Consider the following 6,571-nt stretch of genomic DNA (forward strand, 5'->3'; position numbering starts at 1 on the left):
TAAAGGGAATGGTGATTGATTGCTGTATATGGCCACTGGGGAAAGGCCAAGAATAAATCAACTTAAATTGCAGCACAGAAGATTTAGGTTGGATGTAAGGAAAAACTATACGAGCAGTGAAACACTGGAACAGGTTACCTAAAGATGTGTATTTTTTTAACAAAGCAATCACCAGGATTTAATACTGCACACTGTGGGATAACAAGGACAGAGACAGAGGCAGGGAGATGTGAAGTTGAGGGCCCTACTTTGCTGTAACTCAGCACAAGTTCAATATAGAATGAAGAGACAAGACAAGGCAGCAAGGGCAAAGAGTGGGGGAAGGCAGCAAGAGCGGGAGCAGCCTGCTAAAGGCTTTCCAAAAGAATTCCATATATTCACAGGACTTGGGAAGACTCCCTAGGAATATTGCTGCTCCTGGCAGTCCTGACCACTAGACTTTGATGCCAGTTGTTTGAGAAAGAGGAGACCATGAGGGTGTAGAATCATTTGTGCCTTTGCTGTTGGTTCAGATATCACAGCCTTTACCATGTCCATCACCTCCAAGCCAGCCTACATCTTCATTGCATAGTCAGTGGTGAGCTTTCACACACAGTGAAGGCTGGCTTCTCCTACCATCAGGATTATGAGGTAGTGTCACATGCCCACATGCCTGAAGCTTGGTGACAAACGATTTCCACCGCTGTGGATATCAAAGGTAGATTGCTCTTCCTGTTTCTGTATCTTCACCTTATCCTTCCAGTTCTGGCTGCTGTCACCAGGGCAACACTAGTGACCACCATATATCATGCTGGAGTTTATTGCTCCTAGGTGCTGCATTTATATGTGCACCCAGAGCTGCAATACTTTGAGCTGGACAGGAGCAGCCCCAGCTCACAGGGTTCCCAGAGGGTCAGCCTGCCAGCCCAGGCAGGCAGCCCGCGTGCTAAAGCACCCTTGTGCCACATCAGCCCTGTCAGCATCTACACATGCATGCACTGCTGTGCAGTAAATAACGCTGACACAAGATAATACTTGTGTTTACAACTATTAACTTATGGCGTTATTAGTTTACTGCAACCACATGTGTAGATGCAGAGACTTTACTGCGGAACTAATTAGACAGCTCCACAGTAAATGCCTTGTGTTGATGTGCCCAATATAATTCTGGGAGTTAGCAACGAACACCTCCCCACTAGCTCTGTGTACCTCAATGAGTTATATTTCTCCTAGGCCCATGGCGCCCTCAGCCACCATCTTTCTTCAGAGCCTGTCTGGATGTCCATATGCTTCAAGAACTCACCTGCCCCTCCAGGCAGGTAGTCCTCCACTTATTTTATCTGTGTGGCATTCAGCTTCTCCTTTGGCTTCTTTGTTCTCCAGCTACTGTTGCTGCTGCTTCACCAGCAATAACTCACCAGCCTCTGTAGCTTCCCCTCTGCAGCTACGCTTGTTTTCAGCAGGTGCCATCTCAGAAACTCCAAATAAATGAACACAGGCCCATTCCTCTTGATTTTGCTGCTGTCAGGTCCATCATGCTGAGTCAGAGGAAACCACTTCATGAAATCCTGTAATTTAGTGGGCGCACACCTCTTCTGCTTTCTGTCTGGCACTGTGTTCAGGTCTCCTGACATTGTGAAGGATTTCCTTTTCTAAAAATGTTTGTCTTCAGAGTCATCAAATGGGTCCACGCTTCACCAAGTAAGTGTTGTGATTCACAGCAAGAACCCTCTGCTGCTGTACATCCTTTTCTTTGTGGGGCACATGCTTTTCTACTTCATATGCTTTATAGGAGTTGGAGACATCTGCACATTCTCTTCTGGGGCATCTGGCAAAAAGTTGCCATGGCCACCATCACCTCTATCATCCCCACTACTTCCTGGTACCACAATGATTCCTCCAACTTCAAGGAAGCCCAGGACTGGGACAGGAAGCCCACGGGTGCTGTAATCTCCATGGACACATTTCTATACTGTGGGGCAGAATCTCCTTCATGAGTGGCTTTAAAGAATAGTTCAGACTAACATTTGTCAGGATTGATCCAAGGGTTGGACTAGATGACCTCTTGACTTCCGTTCTTACCCTACCTTCTAATGATTTTTATGAAACCCCTACTCATGCAAGCAATCACCTTATTTTTTCTCTGGCTCTATGTACTTCCATTGCTTTGCTTTCTTCCCTTCCGAAGGATGTGAACAAATTTTTATTATTTTTATATTTTGATTAAAATTTGTAAGCAGCCCTATGCAGCATTAGGAAGAAGATATTTTTAAACTCCCCACACTTCATTACATTAGCTTGTTTTGGCAAAATTCTGTTCATTAACTAGAGTTTACAAAACCAAATTTGTTTTAACAGATCTTCTGTTGTTATCTCCTTGACAATGAAATCGCAGCAGGGTGGTGCTGTTGCATTTTTTTCATCATCTGCTGCCTTTTTAATAAGTGCTGCACAGGAGTAACAAACTCAGGCTGCTGGGGTTTTGATGCATTGCCAAGAGTATGTACGGAAGTATGTGCATCAGGTGTAAAGTTAAGAAAAAATAGCCATACGTTTTCAAAGAGTTTTATGGAAATATAAGCCACTAACTCCCATTGTCTTTTATGAAACTATGTAACTCTACTTTATGTACTTTGTGAAATTGAACACTTAGGGCTTAATGGCAAGTGAGATCTAAAGAGGTTTGTTTTTACAGAAAGTTATACATCAAAAAATGTATGGGGGAGAACAGGTATGCTGAGCTGGATCCTATAGCTGCCCTTGTTAAATAGATTCCAGGGAAAAGCATTGTGTGTAGCTCAGCAGTCTATAAAATGCTTATCTTTCCTATTATGCCATTAATTTACTTTGCAGCTTCCTATACTATTTTCAGTCACAGAGAAACGTGGAATTAGCAATAAGGATAGTGCAGCTCCAGTGAACTAGACAGTCCACTGCATTTGCAGAGTGGTTATAGGACTGGCTATGCATTTTCTTGAATAACCTGATCTCTGTTTTGTTTTGGTTTTCGGGTTTGTTTGGAAGGAAATCTAGCAAGCACAGCAGTATTCACTTTCTGACACAGAAGCCCCTTCTGGGGCTAGAGGTTTGATCCGGGTGGATTCAGGGATGGTGCACCCATGTACATGTGGATGCACCCCTCTTCTGACATTGTGTTCAGATACTCTAAGCACAAAGGGAACCCCAGAGCCATTCCTGACATGCTCCTGCCCTGCTGGAGTGGGTATGTGGGGAACCAGCTAGAGACAGTGGTTGTAATGCAGATTCCTGATTCTGGTGCATGCTTTGAAACAGCAGGGAGCACCGGGGGTGGAGAGGGCATGAGAGAAGGGAGCATGGCTAAAAAGAGAAACCTGCATGCCATTGCAATAGTCTCCAGCCAAGCCTAGCTCCCCACACAGCCACTCCCCACAACCCCCAGCTGGAGCAAGTAGAGAGCAGCACTGCACATTCCCCCAAAACATTCCAATTTAAATTTATCAATAAAAGAAGTACTGCCATTTCAAATATTGACAAGAAGGTCTCATTTCTTGGACCCACTGCAACAATAGGCCCCTGTGTGGTGTCCCACCCACATCTGTTTAATGAAACACAGGCTGCTCCTTGAGGGAGCAAAAGAAGCAAATAGCCTCTGGATTTGTTCATTAGCATAGTGTTAATAATTTACTAGATAGGCTGTCAGACTTTAAGCAACCCAAGCATTGTGGGCCACTCAGCCTCTGGTACCAGCAGTGTGAAGTGCAATAGCTTGGACACACAAATGTCACGCTCAGATATAGAAAATAGGGGTCTAGTAAAAACCTCTCTCCTCCTTTTCACCTGCAACAGCAGGTTTCCTTGACCTAATCTTTCAACACCATTCTCAACTAGCCTGTTTTCTGTCGACTTCTCTACCACTAGCTCTTATTCCTTTTTAAGCTCAGTTCCTTTTACAATTCCCAATGCCACTAGCATATAGCCAGATCACTCATTCGGCTTTAGCACTTCTCTATTTTCCTTTTGAACAAGCAGAGTGGAATGGATCCATGTGCCTACATGGGAATGCTGGCTGATACAACTTCTGCCATTTAATAAACACTTTCGCCATGACAGAACTGAGGTACAGAGGAAGGAGAACATTGTGACAATTCTGCCTTTCCCCCCTGAATAGATTCCCTTTTCACAGCTGTATTACCCTTGTTACATATGTAGACTCAAGATTTTCCCAAGTGTTGAGTATTTGGAGTATCTTGGTTTTTGGATGTTCAATTTGAGGCATCATAAAGGTTACCTGATTTGATTTTCAGAGGGTGGATTCTCAAAACAAATGGAAGCACCTATATGATACTATATGATACTAAAGTAGTTTGTATGTGTGTGTGTTTTACTGGATTCTGCGGGGGTGGGGAGGGGTGTGGTTTAGGGGCAGTGACTTTAAAGATAGTTTCCATAGACATACAGTCTAGGGGAAGAAATTACACATAAACCAGTATAAGTGATCAGAAACCAGTTCTTATCCGTAACACAATGGAAGTTCAGTGCACATAAACCTCTTTCAAAATGGCTAAAACTGGTTTAAGATAAACCTGGGTAGATGTAGTATCAAACTTAACTGATTAGGTTAAATCAGTTTATTGAACTTCTGTCCCAGATCCCCTCCAGATTCAAGTTAACTCACAGTCTCCCGGCATCCCAGGATGCTTTGCACCTCCCCCACAAACCCCTGTTGCAGGGTGGGTGAACTAGCCTTGTCCCAAGCTGTCTGCTGCAGCTGAGCAGGGAGGTATGCTCTAGCACTCCCTGGGTTCTGTCCTAGGCCACTGCAGGCAGGTGGCTGCATTTCTGGAATCAAAAGTAAATGTCCGTTTACTTGCTCATTGGTTCAATCTATGCAGCTTAGACTAACCTGCGAAATTGAATTGATTCAACGCAGTTTAGGGGAGCCCTACCAGGACTGAGCCCCCAAATTTCTCTCACAGGCCTTGCTTCTGACGCTTTGAACTTAAGACACATTTGGGCAATACCTTGTCTTAGTTATATAGTGCCTACCACTGTGATTCTCAGCATTTTTTGGACTCAAGGCACCCATCAATGGACTTGAGGCACCTCTCCATTAACTTTGGTGAATTGTTGGTGCCCAATTTCAAAATGATATGTTACAGTGCTTACCCCTTTGTAGAGGAGCTGGGTAATGAAGGTGAAGGGCAAGCCTAAGCCTGTACTTATCTGCTTAGTTGAGAATCACTGGCCAAGCAGAATGGGACCTATTCTACCTCAAGAGAAATAAAGCAGAATTATTTGCTGGATTATGATCAGTTCCAGAAGTCTCTAAGAAATCCAGTCTTTGTTGCACATGTAAATCAGTCCAGCTGTTTGTTACACACATGCTTTTCATTTCACACATACAGGGACATGGATTTACATACAGGGATAATGGCATGGCCATCATAGAGGTGGCTAGGGTGGCCACCATAGAGGACAGTCCAGTTGTCCTCTGTCCTCTATTGATATGAAATCTAACACCTTTATGTCCTCTATTTTTTTCTTGAAAAGTCTTGAAGAGAAAAATAGAGGACATAAAGGTGTCGGGTTTTGTATCAATAGAGGACAGAGTGGCAGAAAACCGGACTGTCCTCTATGATGGCCACCCTAGGCCCAGCATTTTAACTGCAATCCCCATTTTCCCTCCCAGCCTCCTGACCCCTTTGAAAACAGGTGTAGGTAGGAGGAAGGTCTGTTTTGCTAACTTGGCTTCTGCCCCTGGGTACGGACCAGAAAAGCCCAGGGATGGTTCATAGGGAGACCTTCGGTTTTTCCCTCAGCTCCAGTTGGATAATCTGGCTGGTCTGAGTGCGACAGGGTCCAGCAGCTCGAGGGTGCCTATGCCTAAGGTAGAAAGCAGGAGGGGAGGGGGTCAACCTCTGCCCTATCTGCTCGAAGACTGAGTGGTGGGAGTATGTGATGTGCCAGACTAAAGAGTCTGGGATGGAGGGTGCTTGCCTGTAATATCTGGGGGCATCCAAACCCCAAGACCTCTGGGCTTGGGCCCGCAGGTAGGATGCCTGCCCATGGATTTGGGATCAGGACTTGTGGTAGAGGTGATATCTTTTACTAGGCCAACTAGATTTTTGCAAAACAAAAATTAAAAAAATCTTTAATTGCAAGTTTTCAGGCACAAGCACTCTTCTTCAGGCACAGGAGAAAAGACTGCAGCAGTCCTCCTGGGTAGAAATGAAAGTTTGTATGGGTCTGAAGTCCCAGGGTGATGGGGCGGGGATGGAGGATGCCTGCCTGTTGTAGTGCCATCCAGGGCGTCCAGAACAATTGAGTTCTGGAAACTCAAGCCATATTATTTGGAGCTGCTTTGGCTAATTCGATTTGGAACACGAAAGATATTAATTAACCAAAAAAAATCTGCTGTGTACAAACAAGAGCGATGTCCCCAGCCTGGACTTCCCCTGCTCGCGGCTCGTCTAAAGGCAAGAGCAGAGACTCGCCCTCGTCCCCGCCCTGCGGCCCATCAGTCACCCTGCCCGGAGGGTGGAGGCCCTTGGTCGTGGCTGCGTTTTGTGTTTCCAGCCGTTCCCTTCCCTTCCCTCCCTCCCCGCCCCTC

This window comes from Alligator sinensis, unplaced genomic scaffold, assembly GCF_000455745.1.
Source record: "Alligator sinensis unplaced genomic scaffold, ASM45574v1 scaffold147_1, whole genome shotgun sequence".
Lineage (NCBI taxonomy): Eukaryota > Metazoa > Chordata > Crocodylia > Alligatoridae > Alligator > Alligator sinensis.